General features: G+C 41.4%; 1 protein-coding gene across 1 annotated transcript in view; it reads right to left on the bottom strand.

Annotated features, from left to right (window-relative positions):
• Positions 1-21,379, bottom strand: part of LOC110533375 (long-chain-fatty-acid--CoA ligase 6) — a 95,276-nt gene extending 73,897 nt beyond the window's left edge. The window contains exon 1 of the mRNA XM_021617510.2: positions 21,254-21,379. The gene's annotated coding sequence lies outside the window, so the exon portion shown is untranslated. The remainder of the gene's footprint in view (positions 1-21,253) is intronic.
• Between the last annotated feature and the right edge of the window lie 575 nt (positions 21,380-21,954).

Below are 21,954 nucleotides of genomic sequence, written 5' to 3'. Positions count from 1 at the left end.
ACTACTCAAGGTCTCAGAGCAAGTGACGTCACCGATTTGAAACGCTATTAGCGCACAACCCGCTAACTAGCTAGCCATTTCACATCGGTTACACATGCAGAGAGAGAGGTTAGTACAGTGGTTCCCAACTTGAGTCGTCACTAGTTACCACAGCCACAAAGTCATAATTATTCATAAAACCTGCCTATTTCCACAATCTCCTATTAAAATCTGATTTTAAATCAAACCCTGAACCTTGACCACACTGTTAACCTTATGCCTAACCCTGATCTTCAATGAAGACCAATATTTTTTTATTATTGTTGCCAATTTTGACTTTGTGGCTGTGTTAACTAGTGACAACCCCAAACTTGGGGTCTCTTCAGAAAATATGTACTAATCTTATCAAACAAGTGAGGAGTTAAAACAAAGTAGATATGCTTCATGGCTTAACTTCCCTATAGGCCTACATTAAAATGCAATCAAAATGCAAACAATACAGTTCTAAAAATGTCATATGTTTTCGTTTACAGTTGAAGTGCGTACACTTTAGTTGGAGTCCTTAAAAAACTCGGTTTTCAACTACTCCACAAATGTCTTGTTAAACAAACTATAATTTTGGCAAGTCGGTTAGGACATCTACTTTGTGCATGACACAAGTAATTTTTCCAACAATTGTTTACAGACAGATTATTACACTTATTCACTGTATCACAATTCCAGTGGGTTAGAAATTTACATACGCTAAGTTGACAGTGCCTTTAACAGCTTGGAAAATTCCAGAAAATAATGTCATGGCTTTATAAGCTTCTGATAGGCTTATTGACATCATTTGAGTCAATTGGAGGTGTACCTGTGGATGTATTTCAAGGCCTACCTTCAAACTCAGTGCCTCTTTGCTTGACATCATAGGGAAACGTTTACAAATCAGCCAAGACCTCAGAACAGAATGTAGACCTCCACAAGTCTGGTTCATCCTTGGGAGCAATTTCATAATGCCTGAAGGTACCACGTTCATCTGTACAAACAGTAGTACACAAGTATAAACACCATGGGACCACGCAGCCATCATACAGCTCTGTCTCCTAGAGATGAACGTACTTTAATGCGAAAAGTGCAAATCAATCTTGGAACAACAGCAAAGGACCTTGTGAAGATGCTGGAGGAAACGGGTACAAAAGTATCTATATCCACAGTAAAACGAGTCCTATATCGACATAACCTGAAAGGCCGCTCAGCAAGCAAGAAGCCACTGCTCCAAAATCACCATTAAAAAATCCAGACTACGGTTTGCAACTGCCCATGGGGACAAAGAGAGTACTTTTTGGAGAAATGTCCTCTGGTCTGATGAAACAAAAATAGAAATGTTAGGCCATAATGACCATTGTTATGTTTGGAAAAAGGCGGAGGCTTGCAAGCCGACTAACACCCTCCCAACCTTGAAGCACGGGGGTGGCAGCATCATGTTTTGGGGGTGCTTTGCTGCTTTGCTGCAGGAGGGACTGGTGCATTTCACAAAATAGATGGCATCATGTGGAAGGGAAATTATGTGGATATATTGAAGCAACATCTCAAGACATCAGTCAGGAAGTTAAAGCTTAGTCGCAAATAGGTCTTCAAAATGGACAATGACCCCAAGCATACTTCCAAAGTTGTGGCAAAATGGCTTAAGGACAACAAAGTCAAAGTATTGGAGTGGCCATCACAAAGCCCTGACCTCAATCCTATAGAATATTTTTGGGCAGAACTGAAAAGGTATGTGCGAGCAAGGAGGCCTTACAAACCTGACTCCGTTACAACAACTCTGTCAGGAGGAATGGGCCAAAATTCACCAAACTTACTGTGGGAAGCCTGTGGAAGGCTCCCGAAATGTTTGACCCAAGTTAAACAATTTAAAGGCAATGCTGCCAAATACTAATTGAGTGTATGTAAACTTCTGACCCACTGGGAATATGATGAAATAAATAAAAGCTGAAATAAATTATTCTCTCTACTATTATTCTGACATTTCACATTCTTACAATAAAGTGGTGATCTTAACTGACCTATGACATTGAATTTTTACTAGGATTAAATGTCAGGAATTGTGAGAAACTGAGTTTAAATGTATTTGGTTAAGGTGTATGTAAACTTCCGACTTCAACTGTATATTGGTGGTTGTTCATCTTATCTCGATTGCCCACTGTAGTTTATACATTTATCCACTACATCACTGTAGTGTGTGTGTTACGAATGACGATGAAAGGATCGGACCAAGGTGCAGCGCGCTAGGCGTACATTTTAATTTATTAAAAGAACACCGAAAAAACAAATACAAAACGAAACGTCTAGTAGGGCTAAACAGCACAGTACCAAAAACAAGATCCCACAAACTACAGGTGGAAAAAGGCTGCCTAAGTATGATCCCCAATCAGAGACAATGATAGACAGCTGCCTCTGATTGGGAACCATACCCGGCCAACAAAGAAATAGAAAACAGATTGCCCACCCTAGTCACACCTTGACCTAACCAAATAGTGGATTAAAAGGGTCTCTAAGGTCAAGGCGTGACAGTCCTCAAAGGGTTGGACTCCGGCCGCAAACCTGAACCCATAGGGGAGGGTCCGGTGGGCAGCTACCCTCGGTGGCGGCTCCGGTGCGGGACGCAGGTCCCTCTCCGCTCGTAGCTCCGCCCGTAGATCGTCGCAAAAGGCTCCGGGCTTGGAACCCCCGCTGGAGGCTCCAGTCCGGGATCCGTTGCTGGAGGCTCCGGGCCATGGATCGTCACTGGAGGCTCCGGGCCATGGATCGTCACTGGAGGCTCCGGGCCATGGATCGTCACTGGAGGCTCTGGGCCATGGATCGTCACTGGAGGCTTCGTGCCATGGAGCCGGCACAGGATATACTGGACCGTGGAGGCTCACTGGAGGTCTGGAGCGTAGAGCTGGCAGAACGCGTCCTGGACAAAGGACCACCTTCGCACGGCAAGTGCGGGGAGCTGGCACAGGACGCACTGGGCTGTGAAGGCGCACCGGAGATACAGCGCGTAGAGCCGGCACAGGATATCCTGGACCGAGGAGGCGCACTGGAGACCATGCGCGCTGAGCCTGCACCACCTGTCCTGGACAGATGCCCACTTTCGCACGGCAAGCTGGCACAGAACGCACCGGGCTGTGGATGCGTACTGGGGAGACAGTGTGTATCACCGCAAAACATGGTGCCGGAACGGTCACACGCTCCCCACAGTGAGTACGGGGAGTTGGCTCTGGTTCAAACCCTGGCTCCGCCAACCACCCTGTGCCTCCCCCCCAAAAAATTTTGGGGTCTACCTCTCGGGCTTCCGTCATGGTCGCGAACCCCGGTGTCGTCGTTGTTCCTCCCTCACTGCCTCCGTCTGCTCCCATACCATCCTTTCCGGCCAGGATCTCCTCCCACGTCCAGGATCCCTTACCGTCCAAGATATATCCTCCCATGTCCAGGATGTCTGCTCCTCCTGGCCACGCTGCTTGGTCCGTTTGTGGTGGGATCTTCTGTAACGCTCGTTGTTTGAAAGGATCGGACCAAGGTGTAGCGTGGTAGGCGTACATTTTAATTTATTAAATGAACACAGTTTGAGAAACAGATGCCTCACAAGTCCTCAACTGGCAGCTCCGTTAAATAGTACCCGCAAAACACCCGTCTCAACGTCAACAGTGAAGAGGCGACTCCGGGATGCTGGCCGTCTAGGCAGAGTTTCAAAGAAAAAGCCATATCTCAGTCTGGCCAATACAAATAAAATATTAAGATGGGGAAAAGAACACAGATACTGGACAGAGGAACTCTGCCTAGAAGGCCAGCATCCCAGGGTCCCCTCTTCACTGTTGATGTTGAGACTGATGTTTTGCGGGTACTATTTAATGAAGCTGCCAGTTGAGGACTTGTTAGGCATCTGTTTCTCAAACTAGACACTCTAATGTACTAGTCCTCTTGCTCAGTCATGCACCGGGGCCTCCCACTCCACTTTCTATTCTGGTTAGAGACAGTTTGCACTGTTCTGTGAAAGGAGTAGTACAGAGTGTTGTATGAGATTTCTTGGAAATTTGGAAATTTCTTGCATGGAATAGCCTTAATTTCTCAGAACAAGAATAGACTGATGAGTTTCAGAAGAAAGTTCTTTGTTTCTGGCCATTCTGAGCCTGTAATCTAACCCGCAAATGCTGATGCTCCATTTAAAAATTAAAAGCTGAAATGTCTTGAGTCAATAAGTATTCAACCCCTTTGTTATGGCAAGCCTAAATGACTAAATAATATCCAATTATGATCTTGTCTCATTGCTGTAACTCCCCAACGGCCTCGGGAGAGCCGAAGGTCGAGTCATGCGTCCTCCGAAACATGACCCGCCAAGCCCATCACAAGGAGTTGCTAGACCATGATGAGTCATGTCAAGCCCCCTGGCCAAACCCCCAACCCTAACCCGGACGACGCTAGGCCAATTGTGCGACGCCCTATGGGACTCCCGGTCAACCCCAGGCTGTAGTGATGCCGCGACACTGCGATGCAGTGCCTTAGACCTCTGCCCCACTCGGGAGGCGGCAATAGCAGATTTGAACATGATTCTTTAATGACTACTTCATCTACAGTGCCTTGTGTCGGAGGAAACACCGTTCAACTGACGATCAGAGTCAGCCGGCAGGCGCCCGGCCCATTACAAGGAGTTGCTAGACCGTGATGAGTCATGTCAAGCCCCCTGGCCAAACCCCCAACCCTAACCCGGACGACGCTAGGCCAATTGTGCGACGCCCTATGGGACTCCCGGTCAACCCCAGGCTGTAGTGATGCCGCGACACTGCGATGCAGTGCCTTAGACCTCTGCCCCACTCGGGAGGCGGCAATAGCAGATTTGAACATGATTCTTTAATGACTACTTCATCTACAGTGCCTTGAAAAGTATTCATCCCCCTTGGCGTTTTTCCCATTTTGTTGGATCACAACCTGTCATTTAAATTGATTTTTATTTGGATTTCATACAATGGACATACATAAAATTGTCAAAATTGGTGAAATGAAATGGAAAACCATTACTTGTTTAAAAAAATCTAAGAAAAACGGAAAAGTGGTGCGTGCATATGTATTCACCCCCTTTGCTAATAAGCCCCTAAATAAGTCACATAATTAGTTAGATTGCACACAGCTGGACTTTAAGTGTCACATGATCTGTCACATGATCTCAGTATATACAGTGCCTTGCGAAAGTATTCGGCCCCCTTGAACTTTGTGACCTTTTGCCACATTTCAGGCTTCAAACATAAAGATATAAAACTGTACTTTTTGTGCAGAATCAACAACAAGTGGGACACAATCATGAAGTGGAACGACATTTATTGGATATTTCAAACTTTTTTAACAAATCAAAAACTGAAAAATTGGGCGTGTAAAATTATTCAGCCCCTTTACTTTCAGTGCAGCAAACTCTCTCCAGAAGTTCAGTGAGGATCTCTGAATGATCCAATGTTGACCTAAATGACTAATGATGATAAATACAATCCACCTGTGTGTAATCAAGTCTCCGTATAAATGCACCTGCACTGTGATAGTCTCAGAGGTCCGTTAAAAGCGCAGAGAGCATCATGAAGAACAAGGAACACACCAGGCAGGTCCGAGATACTGTTGTGAAGAAGTTTAAAGCCGGATTTGGATACAAAAAGATTTCCCAAGCTTTAAACATCCCAAGGAGCACTGTGCAAGCGATAATATTGAAATGGAAGGAGTATCAGACCACTGCAAATCTACCAAGACCTGGCCGTCCCTCTAAACTTTCAGCTCATACAAGGAGAAGACTGATCAGAGATGCAGCCAAGAGGCCCATGATAACTCTGGATGAACTGCAGAGATCTACAGCTGAGGTGGGAGACTCTGTCCATAGGACAACAATCAGTCGTATATTGCACAAATCTGGCCTTTATGGAAGAGTGGCAAGAAGAAAGCCATTTCTTAAAGATATCCATAAAAAGTGTTGTTTAAAGTTTGCCACAAGCCACCTGGGAGACACACCAAACATGTGGAAGAAGGTGCTCTGGTCAGATGAAACCTAAATTTAACTTTTTGGCAACAATGCAAAACGTCATGTTTGCCGTAAAAGCAACACAGCTCATCACCCTGAACACACCATCCCCACTGTCAAACATGGTGGTGGCAGCATCATGGTTTGGGCCTGCTTTTCTTCAGCAGGGACAGGGAAGATGGTTAAAATTGATGGGAAGATGGATGGAGCCAAATACAGGACCATTCTGGAAGAAAACCTGATGGAGTCTGCAAAAGACCTGAGACTGGGGCGGAGATTTGTCTTCCAACAAGACAATGATCCAAAACATAAAGCAAAATCTACAATGGAATGGTTCAAAAATAAACATATCCAGGTTTTAGAATGGCCAAGTCAAAGTCCAGACCCGAATCCAATCGAGAATCTGTAGGAAGAACTGAAAACTGCTGTTCACAAATGCTCTCCATCCAACCTCACTGAGCTCGAGCTGTTTTGCAAGGAGGAATGGGAAAAAATGTCAGTGTCTCGATGTGCAAAACTGATAGAGACATACCCCAAGCGACTTACAGCTGTAATCGCAGCAAAAGGTGGCGCTACAAAGTATTAACTTAAGGGGGCTGAATAATTTTGCACGCCCAATTTTTCAGTTTTTGATTTGTTAAAAAAGTTTGAAATATCCAATAAATGTCGTTCCACTTCATGATTGTGTCCCACTTGTTGTTGATTCTTCACAAAAAAATACAGTTTTATATCTTTATGTTTGAAGCCTGAAATGTGGCAAAAGGTCGCAAAGTTCAAGGGGGTCGAATACTTTCGCAAGGCACTGTATACGCCTGTTCTGAAAGGCCCCAGAGTTTGTAACACCACCAAGCAAGCGGCACAATGAAGACCAAGGAGCTCTCCAAACAGGTCAGGGACAAAGTTGTGGAGAAGTACAGATCAGGGTTGGGTTATAAAAAAAACTAAACTTTGAACATACCACAGAGCACCATTTAAATCCATTATTAAAAAATGGAAAGAATTTGGCACCACAACAAACCTGCCAAGATCGGGCCGCCCACCAATGTCTGGCGCAAACCCAACAGCTCTCATCACCCTGAGAATACCATCCCCACAGTGAAGCATGGTGGCGGCAGCATCATAGTTATGCACACTGACGTTCTCGTTTTTTTTGGTCTTATTTCTTGTTTATTTCACGACAAATATTTTGCATCTTCAAAGTGGTAGTATGTTGTGTAAATCAAATGCGACAACCCCCCCCCCCAAAAAATCTATTTTAATTCCAGGTTGTAAGAAAACAAAATAGGAAAAATGCCAAGGGGGGGTAAATACTTTCGCAAGGCACTGTATGTACCCCACAAATACAGATAATTGTATCGTCCCTCAGTTGTGCATTGAATTTCAAACATATTCAACCACAAAGACCAGGGAGGTATTCCAATGCTTCGCAAAGGGCACCTATTGTTAGATACAAAAATATATAACATTGAATATCTCTTTGAGCATGGTGAAGTTATTAATTACACTTTGGATGGTGTATCAATACACCCAGTCACTAATTGACAGGAGGCCTGGAGTGAAGGAGGCCTGTACAGACTACAAATATTCCAAAACATGCATCCTGTTTGCAACAAGGCAGTAAAGTAATACTGCAAAAAATGTGGCAAAGCAATTAACTTTTTTCCTGTTATATTTGGGGCAAATCCAATACCTTACTGAATACAACTCCATATTTACATGCATAGTGGTGGCTGCATCCTGTTATGGGTATGCTTGTAATCAATAAGGACTGGGGAGTTATTCCGGATAAGAAAATAAATGGAATGGTGCTGAGCACAGGCAAAATCCTATAGGAAAACCTGGTTGTCTGCTTTCCACCAGACACTGGGAAAAGCAGGTCACAAGGTCAGGGTGTGACAATAGCCCATTTTTAAATAGCCCATCCAACTACCTCATCCCCCATACTGTTATTTATTTTGCTCCTTTGCACCCCAGTATCTCTACTTGCGCACTCATCTTCTGCACTCGTGTTTAATTGCTATATTGTAATTATCTCGCCACTATGGCCTATTTATTGCCTTACCTTCCTTAACCTACCTCATTTGCACACACTGTATTAAAGACCTTTTTCTATTATATTATTCACTGCATGTTTGTTTTACTCCATGTGTAACTGTGTTGTTGTTTGTGTCGCACTGCTTTGCTTTATCTTGGCCAGGTCGGAGTTGTAAATGAGAACTTGTTCTCAACTAGCCTACCTGGTTAAATAAAGGTGAAATAAATATAAAGCGGTGTAAGTGGTGTGATTAATTAAGTCGCAAAATGAATGATGGAATATCTCAATAAAACTGTGGGTGAGGTTGACATTTCAACAATCTCAAAATGATGGGTTATAATTTGCCCTCACTCAATCAAAGCCAAGGGTTACCAAGGAACCAATCACTTCGCTGTTTGATGATAATCAGAGCCCATTGTCCTCCGTTGGTTAACTAAGGAAGCCAGATGCGACAGATACACCTTGGCTTTATCACCTGCCTTATTACACCTGCCCACATGTCTTTGCACCAGAATGTGTGAAAAAGCCAACAGGATTGATTATGATCACAGACCTACTTAATGACGGGATGCCAATAGGCAGAGAAAGTAGAGTGGATTAGAAAAGAGCAGAGGCCACTACAGTCGGATTTAGTACAGCGATTCTGAATACCAATGCTCAACAATGGAATGCATATAGGAGTCATTGTCTAGACACAGCTGATATGCACACATTTTGAACATATGTACATTTGCTGATATTAAACTCAGTTTGGTGTATGCAAAGTCCACTATTACAGATGAGTTATTGCACTAAGGCGTATAATCACATTGGATGGACATGCATTAATGGGAGATCAATAACCACTGTGATATGGTGCTGATAATACTGTTATGTTAGAAACGTAACATAAAGCTCAAGACCTCCATTGATGAGATCATGTTGCATCTCGTTGAAACACAATGCCATCACCTCCACTTTAAACCCCTATGTTCAAGAACTTCCTTCACCACTAAACCATTCATCAAACTCACAACCTGAAACTAATAAGCAGCAGACATATTTGACACATCACAGCAAAGTTATATAAATGAATGTTGAGAATCATAACAAAGGCCAAAACAACAACAGACCAACTTGATTTTCAGGTTTTTGATGCCTTTGTTTGGCTTTTTCAGAAACCCTTCTGCAGGTACACCTACACACTGGCACGCAACCACCCACACAACCACCGGGAAAGAGCATGGCATACAGATTAAAGGACTGGTGTTGGTAGTGTGCAGGAGGTAAAGCTAGATTGCCATGCCTGGGCAAGTAAGGCTATTTATGGTAACTGGTTAATACTTTATTTGTATAGTCCATCTGTAGATGTTCTACAGACTATCTACTAACCCTTACCCTAGATCTAACCCTTATCATAGCCCTAACCTTAACCCTAACCGTAATCTTAGCAAGCAGTTGCTAATCAACAGATATATTGTTGATATTACGACCATCTGTAAAGCATCAACAGATGGAAAATCTGAACTATCCGGTAACTGTTTACTGTATCTTCAGACTTGACTTCGAACCCTTTGTTCAGCTTTTCAAAGAACCCTTCTGCAGGCACACCTACACACTTGCATGCAACCACGCATGCAATCACACCCGGAAAGAGGGTAGTAGGAATGGTGTGTATACTTGGAATTAGGGCACAGCTAGATAACCTGTTCCATGCCAAGTTATTTGATGACAGTGCAACTCATTCAATCACAGCTACTCCTCACAATAGTAACTCAGGGAACTGATGCACATTTACGGTGAGTAATGCATCTCCTCTTCATAAGCAGCCATTAGGGTTCCAGTGCTAGAAAGAGGGGTCAGGTATGTACTGTTTTGGCAGTGGCAACTGCAGTGGCAACTGCAGTGCATTAAAATACTAATAATGCCATACAGTGCACTTTTGACCAGAGACCTAATGGCCCTGGTCAAAAGCGGTGCACTAAATATGGAATAGAGTGCCATTTGGGTCACAGCCAAAGAGCTGAGAGCAGGTTGAAAATGAGAAAGAGATCCCTTGGTGATTCAGGCTCTAAGTCTCCCTGCCTCTGGCCATTTGGGATGCAACCTCTGCATCTGTCTCCTGATTTACTGGGTAGACCAGAGACTATTTTTCTGAAACACACAGAGACCAGGAATGTCTGGCATTGCCAGTGTGACGTCTATAACTTCGTGGTAGGGCGTGGGATGATAAAGTTGATCAAGGTACATTGCATCTGTTGGAATTTAAAGCAGGGCTGTTATGGTAAATGGAAAAGGTGCAGAATACAAAGACTACTGCATTAACACAACACATTGGTGCAGTTGGTAGGCTGTGTGACCAAATTGCCAATGTATACATCATTATGCAATGTCGATGCGAATATAGAATATATCATGGATGATGCCACTGTAGCTTGATTTTCTACCAAGAGAATAGCTATTGATCTGTGAATACAGATTTTCATACTCTGAGCGTAACCTCAGTGTAAAAAGTATAAAGTATAAATACTTGTAAAATGCAACAGTGTTCCTTGCAGACGTAAAAAGAACAGTCTTCATAAATTGTACAGTAGTATATCAGTTCAAGTAGGCCTTCCCTTTTAGTAAATTGTGAGATCAAGAGTAGGATGGATAAGCAAAATCCATCAAGTTGCTGATTGACATTGAGTCTTTGGGAATAACGGCTTATCTAAAGCTTCCAGTTCCCATGCATGACCATGTGGACTGCACAAGAAGTGCAAATATAATCTGTAGTAGCCCCCTAGGCCTCATTATGTTAACTAAGAGAGTGGTTGGTCACAAAATAAGGGGGGAAAAGGAAGCGTTTTGACACTGAACAAAGGCCTCCCACCACAGTCATGTGTATATAAATCCTCCTCTCTACGTATAAAGGTCATGTTGCAAAAAATGCTTTCCAGTCTCGTTGAAGTGCTTCTACTCAGCATGTAAGAAATGTGAAAAGTCAGTGTCAAGGCAATAATACTCTATGCATATAAACCTAGCTAAACAACAGAAATAAGTATTTATTTCAACCCAATATTCCTACAAAGACCTGGGCCCGGTTTCCCAAAATCATCTTTAAGGCTAAATTAATTTGAACAAGTATCATTGATAACCACTCAAGTGTTGAAATGTCAGAATAACGTGCAGAAATCAGAATAAAGAAATATAGTAGCAAAAGTGAAAAACAAAACCACAAACTATTTTGGGATAAGTCAAATATTATACAAGGTTTATAACATTTAGAACCTTGAACATTGCTTCATCCTCCCTCTGACCTGATGAATCAAAAATACAACTAACATACAGTAAGTAGTATGCTGCTCTAAACAATCTCAGTGGAAACGCTCAAATTGCAGCACGTTTTATGTCTGTAGCAGGCTGTGACTTCTGCTTAAAATTACAGGTCCAATTTATTGAAAATCACGTGACTTTTGCTTGGCTGTAATGTGGGCCTGTTACCAGGGAGTGTTGCCACTGAGCAGAAGACAGGCATTTACAGGAAACCCTCCATTTGGAATCCACCGTCAATTGTTCACATGAGGAGGCTTCCATTCATTTACAAGTATCATGATGCTTTGTTTGGTAAGGTTTTTTTATTCTATAGATGTGTTAGCAGAGAACATCACGAAAATGATGTGCACACTTGAATGGGGCAGATGTCCTTGTGTTGTGTTGAGATTCTGGATGGCCAGATAGCTAACAACAATGACAAGAAACGGCCATGTTGGGAATCATAAAGGGCTCATTTCAGCTAGTTTCCTTGACTTGTTTTGACTGATTCCATGTCATGCTAATATGGCAACAACAACATCTAGCTAGATAACCAATAACTCTAACGATGTATTTGAGACAACACTTGTTTTGTGCTCTGTGACAATTATTTATGTTTAAAATAAACATTGGAGACGAAATATAGTTTACATGTTGTCAACAGTCAAAGCCAACCCGGTCTGTTTTGCCCCATAGTTGTGCACGCGTCAGTTCTGTTGCTAAACAAGCAACCCATTTATAGAAAACGGAATGCTCCTGTAATGTGTAGCCCTCTCAGACAATAATGCCAAACAGAGCATCATAGTGACATTCCAGTAACAAAGACCTCACAATAGGCTAACCATGTCATGGACAGTTGTTTTCAATAGGTTTGATGACAATAAAACTATAATTCTGATAATTACTACAATGGCTCAGCCCTGATACTGTTCACACAATACACAACACTGACAAACTCCAGTTAATTATACTGGCCCTTAAAAAACAACTAGACTATATATCAGTGGCTGACTTGACACACATACCAAAGACGTGCTATTTAGGCCATGGAATGGAATGCATCAGCTGCATAAAAACAATTTTGTTATGAAAGACTTGATTGATCCTTGATGTGAATCTGAATGGGGATTTAAGCAGGATATAGTTTGTTTTCTGTGGGCTAATTGTTTGAGGTGAATACCTGTAGACACATCAGGATTACACCAGTACTCGACCTCACATTGGAATTTTGGCTCACAAGTCTGGGTGTACTGCATTTTCTGACCTAGTTGGTCACAATTACCTTGATCACTATCACTGCCTTACAATTAAGACAAACATCCTGCTTGGCATCGATCCACACATGCAAAACGCTAGGAAAAAGCATCTCAGTGTTCTGGCTCCATAATGCAAATAGAGTGAGATATCATCATCTTGACTTTGATGCCTGTAATAGGTATTTATTTATAATTCAATATAATTACATGCATACATAAAGGCCTCCCAGTGCATTGTAGACAAGCATGCCATTTCTAACTAACTTTAGGCTTAGTGATAAAACTAGCCCTCCAAACACCAAGTCTCTCTTCACAGTAATGCAAGTACCACACACAAATTGTTTAACAAGAACAATACTGTCATGGTAATAACCATATGACACATGGCCAAGATGAGTTTATCTGTGTTTTCATTGTTATAAACTGAATTAGTCGAGTAACCGGAGTCCTCGCAAGAGCAGGTTGAAGGGCAAGCAATATTTTTAGAGTATACTATTGGCGACATCTTGTGGTCTTCTATTAAATAGTTATTTTGCCTGTGAAGTGGTACATTTCTTGCCAATAAAATGTAATGTTGTTACATCAATCACATATGTCACAAGGAAAGATGTAATATGATGCATTGATTTAATACATTATACAATGGGCCAGCCTACACAGAATATTTGGGAATTTAAAAAACACCACCCTACACATTTAGGACAACCGTAAACATGTCGTCCCCCACGGATGATGCAGATTAGCCATTATATTGACCAGATACTCAAATTGCCAATCTAAAAATGTACATTCATGTATTCAAAAATGGAAGGCAGTTAGCCTGGGTACCAGTCCAAGACTTGACATTCAGGTAAATTTGCCAGTGCCACACCTGGCTATTAAGAAGTGAAAATTACTGTCACGGACGGCAGTACTTAATTTGGGCCGGATCCCCACCTCTCTGTTTTGGACAGTTTTTTTCTGGAACCTATTTGGCTGGACCCGGTACCTCTCGTGGCATGAAAAATAATTGTCACTTTTTGCAATGTAAAAATTTGAACAAAAGCGATAAAAGTTCATGCGAGTTGACTAAGTTTAATTATCCTGCCACCACAAAAAAACTATGTGAAAAGGTAGATTTGCAGCCCGAGCCTAATATTGTAATTGATTCGGGGTGGGCCGGGCGGGTTTATGTTTTGCGCAACATTGTAACGAAATACGCATGCAACTCTCATCTCTCCAGTGTTGCTCTTCATAATTGATTTCCGTATAGAACCGCGCGAAGGGTTCTGAAGGAACTGTAGCACCCCTGATAAATCGGAATATATTTGTCATTATTACTGCTGTCTGTTAAGAAATAAACGAAATAATATAGAATAGCCTACTACACCATGAGCAGGCCTACCTTTTAACCACAGAGGATCAATAGTTTATTTTAAAAAATCACCTAATTTAGCTGTTGATTGTAGCCCAATAACAAGGAATAGCCTACAGCAGGGAACGCGCGGCAAATCTGTCAGTGGAAAACACTGCATGTAGACAAAACAGGCCTTAAGCAATATTTAAAATACAATCGAGGGGACACACAGGTTGGAAAGCAAATGGCTCCTGCTGAAAGTAGAAAACTCTATGCTGTTGGCTACCAAAATATTTGATCAACTTCCAAATATTGTTTTACAAAGTAAAACAAGACAGAATCGGCATTCGGCTCGAGCGTATCGGCAATAACCAGTGAGTGAGCTGTGTATCATTGGGTGAGTCAGTGAAGCGGGAAAGCATTTTTAGGACTATAATTTCCTCCGCATATTGTAGCCTACAATATGTCTCCACACATCTTGGCCTAGGCTTTTGATGGGTATAAGACAGGGTTGTTTTTATTGATCTCAGTTTATCAATGTCAACGTAGCCTGTCATTTCGATTATTTGTGCGGTATTAAAAAATATTCTACCAAAGTCTCCAGTCATGTAAAATGTTAGAATTGCATGACATGCGTTTATAAAAGGCCACATTTTTCCCGGGCCCTAGGCTACTAAAATGTTCCCCAGGTGTGCAACTTCTGTAAGTGCCTCTACTCTACCGCCCTATGCCACTACGCAAATGCGATGATATGAATGCAATGCATTAATATAAAGGTGATCATTTTCTTATGCATTCAGGTACCTCATAACTCACCAGGTCACCCCATTCTCTCTCTCACTTTTTGTTCCTGCACCTCCCGATTTACAAATTAAGCACTGGTCCCGGGCCAAGATCACATGATAACAGTTATGCACGCAGAATTTCAATCGTGGGTGATTTCATCCTTCACTTGAAGTATAGGAAAGAACCTGTTAGCTAGGCTAGGGGTTTGAGTTAGCTAGCTAGCTAGTCTCAGTCTGAATGCAGACAGTTATTTTAACATAATCAAATCAATTATTTTCTCAATTGTTCATCGAAGTTTAGGCTATCCATTTTGACTCTCCACTTAAAGATGCACTATGCAGAAATCGCTACACCATTTCCTGGTTGCTAAAATTATAATAGTTCACCTAATTTCATTTTGTGACAAAACAAGCAAGGATAGTGTAGAGAATCAATGTACCATCTAAACCACTAACAAAATTATCATTGAAGTAACAGTACTGCTACTTGAGCAGGCAATTGCAGTACTCTTCTCACCCCTGCTTTAAACCATGCACAAAGTGGCTGGACTCCATGCAGATTAAATACCTGCACACAACAATAGACTGTATATATATAGCATGTTCTGAGCAATAGGAAAGGCCATTGTGTGTGTGCGTGTGTGCGCGGTCATTCACATAACCCAACAGTGCTAGGTCAAAATAACGTGATTTGTGTTTTGTCCTATATTTTATTTTTAATCCAAGCCCCTTTCCCGCAGGAAGCTTTTTGCCTTTTGGTAGGCCATCATTGTAAATAAGAATGTGTTCTTAACCGACTTGCCTAGTTAAATAAAAGTCAAATAAAAATTAAGCGGTCTACTTGAATTTGGAGCTCGCTCAGAAATTCAACTACTGGAATAGGCCTACATTTGGAACTCAATTTGGTACTTGAAAAGTCCATGTCATTATTGTAGCTAATTTATACGTTCTTCTGCTCCCTTCTAATTATCCGTGATTTCATTTTAGATCAGTTTTTGTGAGAGTTGTGGCCACTTTTGTTTGTTTCCCGCCGCTTCAAATCAAGGTTGTTGATTTGCGGTAAAACCACGTGCGGTTATTGGAGATAACAACATGCATTGTCGGCTTCAACTTGGCTTTCCATACAAATCCTTCCATTAAAAAAGGAACCTTGTTTTTGGCCACTTTCTCATTATAAAAACAGTGATGGTGAGATGAATACTTCCGCTATTCATGGATGTATTACGTTTGCCTAAATTGGCCAGATAGACTACCAAAAAATTGCCACGCATGCATTCAGTCTAAATATTTAGTAAGGCAATGTCCACATTATTCTCACATATTTTAGAATGTAATAATAATTTGAATTTCAAGGCCTTAAAAATGTTTTATTCTTAAAGTGGTATTGGCCTACTTTTCTTTTATACTTTTTGCATGCTTTTTGGGGGATGGGTGTTCTATTTTAGACCCTATATTTACAGTTATATACATTATACAATTGTATAACATTTAGGTCCTTAAATTACAATTAAGTGCTTGAAAAAGTCAATGGATTTGACTTGCCAATGTCTGTATGAACCCTGCTTAAACAATGTATTATATATTTGACCCTCCTAGGCCTATGTTGGTGTATAGGTGGATCTTTCTATAAATAATGGGGCCAATATGTGACATTGGCCCCATTACTTATAGAAAGATCGGTAAACTGTAAGCCTATAAACACTGGAAAAATCACAATTCTATTTGTGCCAGTGTGAGTTGTTCTTTGGACATTAAACAAACAACAAGATCATGATTAGCCCATTGGGGTAAACAATGCAGATGAGTTGCCCCATGCTTCATCCATGTAGCCACAATGCTGCATCAGACAATCATAATGCTGCAATCATAGCAATCATAATGCTGATTGCTAAAATAGCACACCTGCCTGATGTTGCAGCCTGGTCTCAGACTAGACGTAACATAGTAAATGTAAATCCGGGTCATAAAAATGTGTATGATATGTTACATTTGGTGTGGTTACATAAGACCAATAGTTACTTAAGACAGAAACAAAAGTAGGTTGGATGGGTGGGCGTATAAAGCAAACATCTAGAAACCGAAAGGTTGAGAGTTGGAATCTAATTAGCAACTTTTCAACTACTTACTACTATTTAGCTAGCTACATAGCATGTTAGCTAACCCTAAGCTTTTTAGCTAGCCCTTCCCCTAACACTGATCTTAACCCTTTAACCTAACTCCTAAACTTAACCCTGACCTTAACAATTAGGATAAAACATACAGTAACTGGACCACCATAAAATCATGAGTTATAAGCTTGCCAACTAGCTACAACCATGTTAAATTAACTCAGAGACAGGGACTAGGCCTAGCTGTTCTAGCTAGCCAAACTGGATGAGGAACCTAGTTTGAGCTAGCTAGCTAAGTTATCTAGCTAGCTAACTGACGTGAAACAATGCACCACACAGTAAAGTTAACGTTAGGCTTACAGGAGACAAGCTTTTTACAGGCACTGACATAGTTAGTTAGCTATTCAAAATTCAACAAAAAACGAAAATGTTTGCTATCACACACGGCACTGGCTAGCTAGCTAATGTCTTGCCCATTTGTCGAAATTCCACTCAACAATCCTGATTCACAAGCTTACCAGATCACTTTGATCTTCTTAATTCGGTGGGAGAATGAACCCAGCCACTGGTCATATCTCAATAACCCAGCAATAACAACCCTACCTTGCTCTTTTTAAAGAAAACATCCCAACTAAGTGACCCAATGCCTACAACCCAGCAAATGGGTCATCCAAACAACCCAGCATTTTTAGGGTGTATGAAAACATGAACTCATTACCTTGATGTTTTCTCTGTTAAATCTAACAAGACCCTGGGCCTCCCGAGTGGCACAGCGGTCTTGAGGTGTCACTACAGACCTGGGTTCAATCCCAAGCTGTGTCACACCCGGCTGTGACCGGGAGTCCCATAGAGCGGCGCACAATTGGCCCAGCGTCGTCTGGGTTAGGGGAGGGTTAGCGATCACAACAGCTGTTTGTCACTTGGTTATCATTTGGAAAATACCTCCTTGGACCAGATGATGTGTGAAAAAATCACTGCGTAATTAAACAGCTCTACACCAAATGTGCATCCAACAAGTATTGTGCATAACTATTGAAGAACCATGTTAATGACAGTTTGGCTTTAAGTTTTAAGTATCAAGGTAAGTTGACTCTCGGTTAGAAGCATTCCATTTTTCAAGACTGAAAAACGGGGAGGACTTTTGAATGCCTGTGCTGATGTGCAGTTTTATAACTAATCTCATGGTACTCGGCACATTTTATGATGAGGCTGAGAGAAAATGTAGCTGTTTAAAAGCACATTTCCTGCAACTCTACACAAATGTACAGTACCAGTCAAAGTTTGGACACACCTACTCATTCAAGGTTTTTTTTCTTTCTTTTTTTTTTTCACTATTTTCAACATTGTAAAATAATAGTGAAGACATCAAGACTATGAAATAACACATATGGAATTATGTAGTAACCGAAAAAGTGTTAAACAAATCAAAATATGTTTAGGTTCTTCAAAGTAGCCACCCTTTTTCTTGATGGCAGTTTGCACACTCTTGGCATTCTCTCAACCAGCTTCATGAGGTAGTCACCTGGAATGCATTTCAATTAACAGGTGTGCCTTGTTTAAAATTAATTTGTGCAATTTCTTTCCTTAATGCGTTTGAGCCAGTCAGTTGTGTTGTGACAAGGTAGGGTTGGCATACAGAAGATAGCCCTATTTGGTAAAAGACTAATGTGTACGCTGGAGTCGGGAAGCAAGTTCAGGGAGTGACTTTTAATAATAAATAACACAAGGAACAAAACAAGAAACACGAGTAGCGTACAGACATGAAACAACGGAACAAAAACAATAACGCCTGGGGAAAGAACCAAAGGGAGTGACATACAGTGGGGAGAACAAGTATGTATGAACCCAATAGAAAATCTTTGGAGGGAGCTGAAAGTCCGTATTGCCCAGCGACAGCCCCGAAACCTGACGGATCTGGAGAAGGTCTGTATGGAGGAGTGGGCCAAAATCCCTGCTGCAGTGTGTGCAAACCTGGTCAAGAACTACAGGAAACGTATGATCTCTAATTGCAAACAAAGGTTTCTGTACCAAATATTAAGTTCTGCTTTTCTGATATATCAAATACTTATGTCATGCAATAAAATGCTAATTAATTACTTAAAAATCATACAATGTGATTTTCTGGATTTTTGTTTTAGATTCCGTCTCTCACAGTTGAAGTGTACCTGTGATAATTACAGACATGCTTTAAGTAGGAAAACCTGCAAAATCGGCAGTGTATCAAATACTTGTTCTCCCCACTGTATATAGGTAAGGTAATCAGGCAGGTGATTGAGTCTGATGAGGCACTGATGCGTGTAACGATGGTGACAGGTGTGCGTAATAATGAAGAGCCTGACGACCTCGAGCTCCGGAGAGGGAGTATACGTGACAAAGACCGAGTCCATATTATGGCAAGAACAGCTCAAATAAGCAAAGAGAAATTACAATACATCATTACTTTAAGACATTAAGGTCAGTCAATCTAGAAAATTTCAAGAACTTTGAAAGTTTCTTCAAGCGCAGTTGCAAAAACCATCAAGCACTATGATGAAACTGGCTCTCATGAGGACCACCACAAGAAAGGAAGACCCAGAGTTACCTCTGCTGCAGAGGATAAGTTCATTAGTGTTACCAGCCAAAATAAACTTCAGCCCAAATAAATGCTTCACAGAGTTCTGTGACAGGCAAACATCTCAACATCAACTGTTTAGAGGAGACTGCGTGACTCAGGCGTTCATGTTGAATGATAAAGACACTGGATTATGAGCTGTCTTGTTTGCTAAATGAACAAAGGAAATAGGCAGTGGCATATAGCCATAGAAGCACAGTGACAATTAAAAAAAAAAAAAAATTAAACTAGGCAAGTCAGTTAAGAACAAATTCTTATTTTCAATGACGGCCTAGGAACAGTTAACTAACTGTTCAGGGGCAGAACGACAGATTTGTACCATGTCAGCTCAGGGGTTTGAACTTGCAACCTTCCGGTTACTAGTCCAACACTCTAACCACTAGGCTACCCTGCCGCCTCAACGCTGTCATATTCGTGGCCTTCGTGGCCTACAGGCCTTAGTTATTTTTGGCAAACCATGCCATGGGAGTGAATATCATTCCAGGTCATCTGTTCTGTTATATTTATTAAAATCTGACTAACCCGGTGCACTGCTTGCTGTGAAATATATCTGATGGTGTTTGCATGTTTAGGTAAAAAGACAAATAATATCCTGTTTGGAACACTGACAAGTAAAGGGCATAAAAACATAAAACAAAAATGTTTTGTTGTTGCTGAGTGGTGGGCCTGGCTACCCACCTGTCGCTACTCTCCTGGCTTCCTACATCCACTGAGACTGTGAGTATCCAGGACCTAGCCTAACTGAGGCAGGGCTCACTCTAGGCAGAGGGAAGGCTTTGACATTCGTGCCTCTGCTTGGAAACCAAATGCTGGTTGATAACAAGTGTGAAGTGTCAGACGTTGGGAAAATCTACTTATTTATTACGTTTTGGAGTTTGAAAATGTGAAAGCTTGATTAACTGGCCCGGTTAGCTCGGCAGATGATGCCGGGCCAGCAGGCAGCCCTGAATGTCAAGCCCTACAGTCTCTTTTTCTAACCCACTCCCTGTACTCCATGTCAAAAAAAGCCACCTGCTGGAGAAGACAGATTTTGGGCCCAGTTATCCCTCTCGCTTCGCCTCTGCCTTTCTGCTACGACTCACAAATTTCAGTTAATAACTATAGCTCCCACCTTGGGCCAATCAGTGTCATTTTGTAAATGCCTATGTCAAGACATATCATTCACCCAAGTTTAGTCAAAATCAGGCCAGTGCTGTCTTAGATATCTCGTGTGAATAACGAACAAACGGATGGATTTCATCATGGGAGAAAATTAAACCCTACCAGTGACAATTTGCCTAGGGATCCAATATACACAAACTCTGACACCAAAGAGACTTTAGAGTACAGAAAAACAAATGTTCTGTAATAATATTCACATTTATCTGCAACACGTTCAACACGTAAGTACACACACACATGGCACACACACACACACACACAGGCCTTGAAACGCGACAGTCAAAAGAGCTGTATTTGAAAATGGCATACATGTTAAATAGGGTCCTATACATTCTAAATATTGATCAATAATAAAGTCTGAATGAAACAATGTTGCTTATGTTTTAGCCTACAGCAAGTCAAGGTTTGAGTTTCCTAGCAGCCTATGAGAGATGAACATTTTCACTTTTACTTTTGCTTTCTCACATAGCATATGGCTAACAGATTATAACAAAGCATGAACAGGTATTACTGCTTTATTATCAATACACAGTTGAGTGTATTATAGTATTATATTCTTACCCGAAACACAAAAAATACAAGTTTTTACCAATGTTTCTACTAATCTTCTATGAAAACATTGCTACGGTAGCAACTAAGACCAAAATCATTCTTATCCTATCCTTTGATATTCACATCACACAAACTCACCTTAAAATGCAGTGAGACGATCATATTCCATAGTAAAATATCCTATATATAAATTAAGTTTGAGGGACCCAAGGATAACAGTCTCGCACAATGTTTTAATGGCAGTCAATTTTACTTTCACTTTTTGTTGTGATCAAATGGGGGGAGGGCTCTGGTGTGGAAGCTGTGCGCATCTATAAAAAGGAAGTAGAAAACATTGTTGTTATTTGATCAGCTCATATTTCTAATGATAATGCAAATATACACTGAGTGTACAAAACATTAATGACAGACTGACCAGGTGAATCCAGGTGAAAGCTATGATCCATTATTGATGTCACTTGTTAAATCCACTTCAATCTGTGTAAATGAAGGGGGGGGGAACAGGTTAAAGAAGGATTTTTAAACCTTGAGACATGGATTGTGTATGTGTACCATTCAGAGGGTGAATAGGCTTAAAATGTAAATGCCTTTGAACAGGGTATGGTAGTAGGTGCCAGGCGCACAAGTTTGTGTCAAGAACTGCAACGCTGCTAAGTTTTTCATGCTCAACAGTTTCCCATGTGTATCAAGAATGGTCCACCACCCAAAGGACATCCAGCCAACTTGACACAACTGTGGGAAGCATTGGAGTCAACATCTGCCAGCATCCCTGTGAAACGCGTTCGGCACCTTGTAAAGTCCATGCCGACGAATTGAGGCTGTTCTGAGGGCAAAAGGGG

This window comes from Oncorhynchus mykiss, chromosome 10 (genome assembly GCF_013265735.2).
Source record: "Oncorhynchus mykiss isolate Arlee chromosome 10, USDA_OmykA_1.1, whole genome shotgun sequence".
NCBI lineage: Eukaryota > Metazoa > Chordata > Actinopteri > Salmoniformes > Salmonidae > Oncorhynchus > Oncorhynchus mykiss.
This window is presented reverse-complemented; position numbering and strand designations above follow the sequence as displayed.